Source organism: Haliotis rubra, unplaced genomic scaffold (assembly GCF_003918875.1).
Source record: "Haliotis rubra isolate DU_JTF1 unplaced genomic scaffold, ASM391887v1 Scf876, whole genome shotgun sequence".
Lineage (NCBI taxonomy): Eukaryota > Metazoa > Mollusca > Gastropoda > Lepetellida > Haliotidae > Haliotis > Haliotis rubra.
In genome coordinates, this window is record NW_025767608.1 from 148,313 (window position 1) to 158,996 (window position 10,684).

At 41.3% G+C, this 10,684-nt stretch overlaps 1 long non-coding RNA gene across 1 annotated transcript; it reads left to right on the forward strand.

Annotated features, from left to right (window-relative positions):
- The first annotated feature begins 8,672 nt into the window (after positions 1-8,672).
- LOC124263268 lies at positions 8,673-9,771 on the forward strand. Its single transcript, XR_006894797.1, has 2 exons — positions 8,673-9,604; positions 9,641-9,771. It is a non-coding gene; the product is annotated as an uncharacterized LOC124263268 (long non-coding RNA).
- The last annotated feature ends 913 nt before the right edge of the window (positions 9,772-10,684 follow it).

The following is a 10,684-nucleotide window of genomic DNA, read 5'->3' on the forward strand; positions in this document are numbered from 1 at the left end:
AAAACCATATTATAAAAATACTGCCGTGAACATTCTTGGGATATTCTCGATTCCAAGACTGCAGAAATCTTACATTTGTTTTTACTGTGTCTTTACCTTTGATGATTGAGCCGCACAAAGCCAACAGCTTTTCATTATCAGCCTCAAATTCATTACAGTTTCATGCCGTGCAGTAAGATAAAAGATATTCAACGTTAGGTGGTTTGATATTTGTTTAGATATCACCATTTGATGTAAATGTTGTATTTTATTTAAACCAAGGTTTCAGGTTCCCCAAAGTGAACATTGGTATCATGTGCCTATTTTCATGCCATACTGATTGAAAGGAGTAGTTGAGTGAGTGAGTGAGTTTGGTTTTACGCCGCTTTTAGCAATATTCCAGCAATATCACGGCGGGGGACACCAGAAATGGGCTTAACACATTGTACCCATGTGGGGAATCGAACCCGGGTTTTCGGCGTGACGAGCGAACGCCTTAACCACTAGGCCACCCCACCGCCCAAAAGGAGTAGTGGAAGTAGTTGGTAAAATAGGTGTAATGTGGCGTATGACATGAGGCCAACATTTCTAATGTGAAACTTAACCTGCTCGTATAGTTGATAGTGTCCGAAGATATATATGGTGAACAGGTTTGCTGACGGCGTAAGGGGAGCTTTCCCGATTGGGTAATATCAGAAAGTAACTCTTCCACCTTCCATAGAAAAACACATGCACGCACATACGCAAACACCATCACCAAAAGTGAAAACAATGCCAGGTGAACATTTGTAATATTGCGAATATTGATCAGTGATGGTTTATTACATATTTTAAGATTTTATACTTTAATATTGTAACACAGAGATCCAGACAAAACTGATCTTCATCAACCCATAAGCGATCGGATGGTCAGGTTTTCTCACTTGGTTGATGCATGTCATCGTATCCCATTGCGTAGATCGACGCTCATGCTGTTGATCACTGGATTGTCTGGTCAAGACTCGATTATTTACAAACCGCCATGATATAGCTGAGAGTAGCGTTAAACAACAATCAAACGAATATCACACGAGACTTGATGTTCCAATCCATGATGCTTGATTTTTATGACTTAATGCATCTTTTTCACGGCTAATTTGATATTATTTGGCACTTTATCGGCGATACTTGATGTCACATATATTTGGGATTACAATTTCTTCGTAAAGTACAGATTCTAGTACTTTTGTTGGGTTGAGTACCACACCCTCAGAGTCAGGCACCTAATCGCCAGCACACAAAGTCAGACGCCTAGACCGCTCAGCCACAGCGGCCTCCACAAAAATGGAAGTCGGACAACTGGTAGTCTAGACTGCGGACTTTGTGTACCCCTCTGATGAGTGTTAATTGGCACGGCACCCACGGCCGAAAGCCATGAAATACACAATGCCCTTTAGAAAGTGGTCAAATCTAGCATATGTTATATTTGGGATTACACTTTCTGACTTTGTGTGCTGGCGATTAGGTGCCTGACTCTGAGGGTGTGGGTTCGAATCCCGGATGGGACTCAACCTAAAAAAAAGTACTAGAATCTGTACTTTACTAAGAAAGTGTAATCCCAAATATAACATATGTTACATCTGACCACTTACTAAATGGCATTGTGGATTTCATGATACTTGATGTCATATTTTAACTGTTCATACTGTAATATGATAACAACTCATATTGTAATATGATAACAACTCATACTGTAATATGATAACAACTCATACTGTAATATGATAACAACTCATACTAATAATGTCCCTCCCTTTTTCAAAAATACGACTTAAAATATTTCAAGGCGTTAACAATACTTATACCTCTAACTATTACAAGGCCCCAATGAGATCTCAATCGTGACTACTACCAGTTACTTATATAATATAATATATCCTAATACGTACTGACTGCCTCCGTGGTGTAGTGGTTAGAGCGTCCGCCCAGAGAGCGGAAGGTCGCGGGTTCGATCCCAGACCCCGTCATACCAAAAGACGTTAAAATATGGTACTTGTTGGTCCCTGCCTGGCGCTCGGCATTAATGGGTACAACAAGGACTGGTCGGCTCGGAGTCAGTATAATGTGTCTGAGTGGGGTATTCATGCTTTACTGCGGCATGGTATCTCAGTGGGCCAGCACTATAAAACCAGCTTCAGTCTGGGCTAGTACAAGCAGCAGCACATACACATACACACGCATGCACGTCGTCATATGAGCGAAATATTCTCAAGCACGACGTTAAACCCAATTTCACCTCACCTCACCTAATACGTACCTAGGCGACTAACGGGATCTGACTTAGTGGAGGCATGTATAATATACCGTAGACCTATGCTGATGATATCAATCACTGGATTGTCTGGTCAAGACTCTATAATTTACAGGCTGAACTCTAATGACACTAAATTCTATTATACGACAAAAACACGTATAAACTCTCGCGTGATCAGGAATGAAAACGTGACCGCACACGCACACGCACACGCGCACGCACACGCAAAAGCAGACATACACATTTTTACACACGAGGAAAACGAGACCAAAAAGTCTTCAACAAGTACTTCGACACGATATGTCACTCAAAAGAATTCGTATGTGTGTTTAAGGTTCTGTGTTAATGCAGCGGTTAGAGCAGGTTATGTATTTCTGTGATCAAAACAAACTTCAAGCAAGATTAAACCCGATTCATTCTCGTTAGAACGTTTCACTGAACAAACTATCTCCATCATATTCGAACGTCAAACCATGACAAATACGATAAAATAGCCGTGTAAGGACGATTAAGCAAGACTGATTACTGTTGTCAAGCCTGACCCCCCTATTTACAATCATGCTTCAGCCATTAAAAGCGATTCATTATCCCATACAGTTATGTACGGCGATTTTCAAGCTGTATCAAAACATTCTATTTTTTTGACTGCCGATTGACTTGATGCACCATTCATCGATCACTTACATAAAACACAATCCGACAAAATAATGAATCAAGAATGATATGAGTCTGCTCATGCGAGTTGTTGCATCAATGGTGTATTCTCCAGGCTCCGGGACGTGTTAATGATGTCAGTGACAAAACCGTCGTAATTAAAGCCTTGTGTGTGTTGCTGAAGCTCATCGTACATACATAACACATTGATTTCCCCAGCGACAAGATACTGAACCTAACAATACCCTGCACACACGGGCATCCTTACATCCAGGGAGGGAGAAACGGTACATGGACAGAAGCCAGTGTGTGGTACCGTCAATGCCAGAATTTTGGACCTGTCAAATACACAATTCGTTGGATTTGATTGTGTTGTGCGCTTTGTCCAATTTGATGACCAACTTAACAGTTTAGCCGTGTATTAATATTCCCGCCTAATTTAGCCGGTCTAACTGTTTATCTACATACCAGGCCAGCTATTTAACAATAACCAATACTAGTATACTAGCCTAGCCACCCGTGAAGATCCGGGTTAGAATTGATCTTCAGCAACGGTTACCCATGCTTGTCGTAAGAGGCGACTAACGGGATCGGGTGGTCAGGCTCACTGACTTGGTTGACACATGTCATCGCATCCCAATTGCGAAGATCGATGATTATGCTGTTGATCACTGGATTGTCTGGTCCAGACTTACTTACTTACAGACCGCCGCCATATAGCTGGAATATTGCTGAGTGCGGCGTAAAACTAAACTCACTCACTCACTAGACTAGCTGTCTACCAAAATACCAGTCTAGCTGTCTATCTATATGCCACACTAGCTGTCTATAGATGTACCTGTTCAGTGATTTGATTTATTCATGTCTAGCTGTATATCTATCTACCTTTCAGGGTTTATATATAACTATATATTTATGTACCAGTTTAGGTGTTTACCTCTCAAATTGTCTACATAAATACTATACGCTGTCAACATTCTCCATACCTGTGTAATTGAATACTTTCCAAGCAATCCAACAGATCGATTTACCATCTAACATGCATGAAGGCACAACAAAGACAGGCTTGTGAAGAATGTGATTTATTGAGTGCAGAAAGCCCCAGGGCGGGAGACGGAGTCTACAGTCGGAGAACCAGTTTACATGGTGGCAACGTTTGGAGACAACCTAAAGTGTTATGCAGAGAACAGGTGACCCTCCACTGTAAACGTAGAGACATTCTTATTACAGTCAGAGAACCAGTTTACATAATGGCAACTTTTGTAGGCAGTCTATAGATTTACACTCTTCGTGTACACGTCTTGAAATATCATGCTGTTTAAACACGCCATGTGTAATTTGAACTGTATGAATTACGTTATGCGTTATGCATCGTCTTAGATGATGGCGAGTATTGTGTACGCCGCTTTTAGAAATTTCCAGCAATAAAACGGTTCATGGCTGGGCAGACCAGAAATGGGCTTAACACAATGTACCCATGTTTGGAATCGAACCTGGGTCTTCGGCGTCATGAGCAACAACTTAACCACTAGCGTACCCTAATGATAAGGATAACGCATAACGTAATGATTCGTGTATTGTGCCTGGCACAATGTATACCTTTACAGATAATAAAATGCATTCCTTAAATGATCCGCTCCAGAGCAACATTAATCTGCCTAACACATATATGGCATGAATCAACTAGTGGTACCTCAGAGTAGCATGGATGATATATACGACTAGTCACATTTTGTATGGATAACCGAGTTTTCTAGTCGCTGTACAGTGTCAACCGTGTACAGTCTGAATGGTGTACAGTTGTACAGAAGTCTCGGAAAGTTTCGCCACAGCATTGATTGTCATACTGAGTTCAGAGCCCTCAGGAACAGGTGATGATATGAATATCATGAACATCATAAATAACAATTACTAAACTTTCAAATTGCAAAATACACAACAATAATGCATAATGTACTATACAGTGAAGATATGAATGTAACTTGTAATTGTGCTATATTACATCTCTTGGGCACAGTTCTAGTATCTAATGAAGTTAATAAAAGTTAATGGTATGTTTAACGCCAGAAACATCTTGTGCTCAACATTATATATGTACATAGTGTATATACATCATTAGACACGTATGATGATAGTGTGTAACATCTATCTGTGTCATATTCACATTTGTAGGATTACCTCTGTGAATTAGAACACAATTATATCCCTGAATAATATTCCAACACGGACACCATAACCGTGTCGCGAGTAGGGTAGTGGGTGTGGACATGACGGGTTTCTGAGTTCGGATCTCGGGTAGGGGTCACACTCGAGACCAAAGCCAGAAGCTATTCATTAATTCACACACAAGCTCCGTACAACACAGACAACATATTATCACTGCGGGTGTTTCAATGTACACTGCGTTCTTTCGTCCTTAAAGAACAGCAACGCTAATTCTGATATAAAAGCATATAAGTGTAAAAGGTGCATAAGCTTGTTCGTATCGATGTAAAAGCTATGTTAATTCATATCATATATACAAACACGTATTCATTCAAACTTCATACACACCTGAAATATGGAATTTAAACATGCAAGCAAGCAAGCAAATACTAATTGAAGCATCCCGATGCTTGACTTTGCAAATGTCTCTGTTACATGCCTCCTGTTTTCATCTAACAATGAATTAATTTTCCATCCTTGTCTCAAAGTTAATGAAGCGTACATAAATGATAAACCATGGCGAATTGTTTCAAAGGTTTTTCTTAAAAGGAACGTGTAGCGCTGGTTTGTGGGTGAAAAGGATTAACGCTACTCTAGTTACGTCAGATTAAGATGGAAGGACAACCTTAATGAAGCCTACGATCAAGGAAATGGTTCTGACATACCTAGGAACATGGGATTCGGATCTATGAACGTAGGTTCCTGGTATGCCCAAGGGACGCAACCGTGGGCAGCGAATCGTCGGGGCTTGGAGTTCCTGGCTACCCCCGTCTCCCCACCCCCACTAAAGAACATGTAGCACTAATCCGTATCACAGCAGTGACAATGTCACTCCGACCCATTGAAATAGATCTACTTACTCATTAAGTGTGAGAGTAGATTCGGAATTGTCTGAACGTTACTCGAACAAAGAAAACATTATTTTATTGTCAAACCCACTGATCGATGGCAATAAACTGCAGCCTCCGTCTGCTTGAATTAGCCCTCACTCCAGTACACAGCAGATGCTCTTCCTCCCCATCAGTATTGATTGCACCATATAGTTTCCCAACTTGAGTCAATTTCCTTAATTTGTTAGTCTTGGGTTCTAACTCGATAATGTCTGAATTATCGACTTATATTACTCTATATTTAACATGTGCACTCGCAATAAACGACTCGAAGGCGAAATAGTTGGTTTCCAAGTTCGTTTCTTCCTAAATAAGTTCAAATTTTTTAAAAAGGATATCCATTATCCAATTTCGCAAAATTTTCTTTTGTGTTTCGATCCTGTTTTTTCCCTGGAATGATTAGGGCTTAATTTACCTTTTTCTAAAGAATCCCATTCCGTTCTGGAAGCTTGCGTTTTAAGTTGCTCCTAGTCAGACATTCCTGTTTTAGAGTACAGCCTTTCTCAAGCTACTTAACACCAAATTTCGATCTGCCCGAAATAGTATCAAGCATCACTTATCAGTAACACTGACACAGAGACTGATTTTCAGTCTCTTTCTACCCTGCTGTCAGTGATCAGTTCGTCCTATATTGCTTAAGACCATGCGGTTAGCTTCTATATTATTCCATCAAACATCCATTGATCGTTGGCCTAGAAGATTAGAAATTAGACACAATATGTCTCCATTTTCCTATAATTGCTATTTGAAAAGCAGGAATGATGGAAGTATTTTAAGCGTGTCGTCATTTCGTCAGCTGATAGATACCAGGGCCGATGTAGCTTGTCTGAGGAAACGTCAAGTTCAATTAGAAAGATCAATACCATCTACATGCCCAAAAGACCCGAGACTAGAACGAACACAATTAACTCTCCTCGCGGTTGGCATTTAACCCACCTCGTCTTCACAATGAACCCCTAACGTCCATTCCAATATACAGGTCCCGGGAGAGCGGGGAAAGTATCCCAATGTTCAACACTGAAGAACTCTGAAAAGAATTACCTTAAACACAGGAGAGCCCTCTGAGGGTTTAGTGTCATCAAATAACAGCTCCCTAAACGTATACTCTCAGCCCACGGACACCATCTGAATGTTTACGAGAGTGGACGTAAATTGGCCAATCCCCCGGTCGTTCTATAACGATAAATGAATATGTGTTTCTGTCAAATAATAATAAGCATCCTCATCCCGGGTTTTCCTAATTTGCCTAGACGCTGCAACATGTCTATGATTGTACCGCCACCCAGATCAAATTCTAAACACTACCGGGCAAAAGAAAGTATACGTTCGAAAATTGGATATGAAAAAAACCTTACGTCATCAAAACGTTTCTGAAGGCCACTGGGTTGAAAAGAGTCGCCATAACACTGTACACATATGGTCTAAAACACAAGCATGGCATCCGTATGAAAAACTTCATCATCTAATGACCTTTGTTTGTTACATGTCCTGCCGGCTGCAAAATGGGGTGCATTTTCTTTTTGGCTCAGCTGTAAATTTCCATCTGTGAATTATGATGACCAAATCGTTTAATCAAAACACAGTCGAACCTGTTAATATGTATTAACACGGAATATCTACCGCGGATTCAGCCAATCAGGTGAAAGTTGATAGCATTGATATACAATAATATTCTTCACGTTAAACACTTATCTTGCTAAGTTCTTGTTCGAATTTCTTTAATTTGTTTCAACAGAAGTTCGACAGTGCATAGAAATATTTTGTGTATGCGAGTATGAATACAGTACTACATCCGATTGAAAACCACGGTAGAGTTGTAAACATGACGTTTCTTATCAAACCTCAAACGTTTAATAGCAAATCAACCTTGATTTTCGCTTTAACGAATGGTGGACATTGACAATGGCATCGTGGATTTGTCGTTACTGGATTAGGTATGATCAGAGACCGTCGGTATATGGTCTCTGGTATGATGGAACCAGATGTGATTCTTGGTGACCTTTACTTGAATAAAGTAATGTACCTGCTATATGTACAGATATTGTGATCTCACCCATAACAATAGGACTCTCACATGTGGTGAAAATCCCACTGGAGGACAAGAGTTACATACCCTTCTGTCTACTGCTTGATGAGTAACCTTGACCTTCAAAATAAGCCTAGCCTACATGGGACACTAATACTGTCAGAGTGATGCTACATTCGACCTGCCTGGCGCCGTATACATCCTCACACGTACATGATTACAATATAGTTGACATAATAGACGCTGAACATGCACTCAGTCACTTCAGACGAAAACCAAAATTGATATAAGGGAATTGATAGGGCATAACCGATACTACTAGTTGGTCGTACAAACGGCAGCGGAACCTCGTTTTCGTCAGGACCCTGTTTAACCTGGACAAAACATAGTTCGGATTAATGAGGTTCTGAGTGCAGATGCTCTAGGGTCTTCTGTGACATACATTGCACTGGAATATGCTGGGACTGGAATGTTGGTGTGGGGGATTCTGGTCCGAGTGGCATGGGTGAGGGGAGAGGGGTGGGGTGGTGTCGGGGGTGGGATGGGGTGGAGTTTTAAGGTGATGTCGTGGTGGATATGGCTAGTTGTATATATGTGTAAGGTGTCGAGCTAGATTTAGGATTTTCCGCAAAACCAGTTAGGATATAATGAATGTTTAGAGTGAAAACCTTACCCTGAATATCTTTTTTCCATTTTTGTGTGTAAGTTATGATCATTATTATTATCAGTTCAGTCACACCTCTCGTCTATGGTGTGAGAAAAATAATGACAGACAGTTGTTGATATCAGACAGCGAATGTCGTCAGGATAATATGATCTCCATTTCGTATTTTTCGAAAGCGAATAGTGACAAAGTTTTACTTTTATTGCTTTTAATACCTCATTTCATCTAACGTAAGTTAAACAAACAACTGCAAATAACAACAACGATGTAAACGTGGCAGATTACTGCGGGTATCGCTCATGATGAGAGCGTGAATGACGTCACGGGTTTGCGTGTGGATAGGATGGTGTGAGTACAAGCCAGAAGATGTGATACTTATCTAAAGGTACAGCATAATATATACACACATATTGAATAGTAAAAATAAAGCATTATCCTTTTAAATGGACGATATATAATTATATAATAACATTGCATACTTTGAAAAATAAGTTCTGGTTAAAATCTGTTGGCTTCACTTTGATGGAATATTGGAAATGGTTGTAAAATATACCCCATCGTGTTGTATACATTCGAATCATACAACCATTCTCGGCTCTGAATGATTGTAACACAGTACTCCAAACAGGAACATGAGTATTTACACTAATATATAGTTTCACGTGAGTGGTGTAATAATATCATCGCTTGTGACTTTTTGTTGATGACGTCATGGCACTGTTGTTGCTATGGTAACATTTTAAAGGATGGCGTTTACAGTTTACTCCTTGGAGAGGAGGCTTCACAGGGAGCGCGGAAAAGGGGATGGTCAGGTATTAAAAAATAGTTTCATGATCGACACGAAGAACTGTTAGACAGAGGTAGAGCTGAAACTGTTGTCATGAGAGACAAGGGTCGGACTGGAGATTGGAGTTATGTGAGAGACAAAGATCGGGCTAGAGATTGATGGCATGAGAGAGAAAGATCGGGCTAGAGACTGACGTAATGAGAGAGGAAGGTCGGGCTAGAGACTGACGTAATGAGAGACAAAGATCGGGCTAGAGATTGATGGCATGAGAGACAAAGAACGGGCTAGAGACTGACGTAATGAGAGACAAAGGCCGGGCTGGAGAGTTATGTCATGAGAGACAAAGGTCGGGCTGGATACTGATGTCATGAGTGAAACAAAGATCGGGCTAGAGACTGACGATATAAGAGACAAAGACTGACTGACTGACTGAATTTCGTTTTACGCCGCTTTTAGCAATATTCCAGCAACATCACGGCGGGGGACACCAGAAATGGGCTTCACAAATTGTACCCATGCGGGGATTCGAACACGGGTCTTCGGCGTGACGAGCCAACGCTTTAACCACTGGGCTACCCCACCGCCCCATAAGAGACAAAGGTCAGGCTAGAGACTGACGTAATGAGAGACAAAGTTCGGGCTGGAGAATGGTGTCATGAGAGAGACAAGGATCGGGCTAGAGACTGACGTAATGAGAGACAAGGGTCGGACTGGAGATTGACAGAATGAGAGACAAAGGTCAGGTTAGAGACTGGCGTTCTGAGAGACAAAGGTCGGGATGGAGGCTGACGTAATGAGAAACAAAGGTCGGGCTGGAGACTGACGTACTGAGAGAGACAAAGGTCGGGCTGGAGACTGACGTAATGAGAGACAAAGTCGGGCTAGAGACTGACGTCCTGAGAGACAAAGGTCGGGATGGAGACTGACAAAATGAGAGACAAAGGTCAGGCTAGAGACTGACGTACTGAGAGAGACAAAGGTCGGGCTAGAGACTGACGAAATGAGAGAGGACGGTCGGGCTGGAGAATGGTGTCATGAGAGAGATAAAGGACGGGCTGGAGACTGACGTAATGAGAGCCAAAGATCAGGCTAGTGACTGACGAAATGAGAGAGGAAGGTCGGGCAGGGGATTGGTGTTATGAGAGAGACAAAGGTCGGGCTGGAGACTGACGTATAGAGAGCCAAA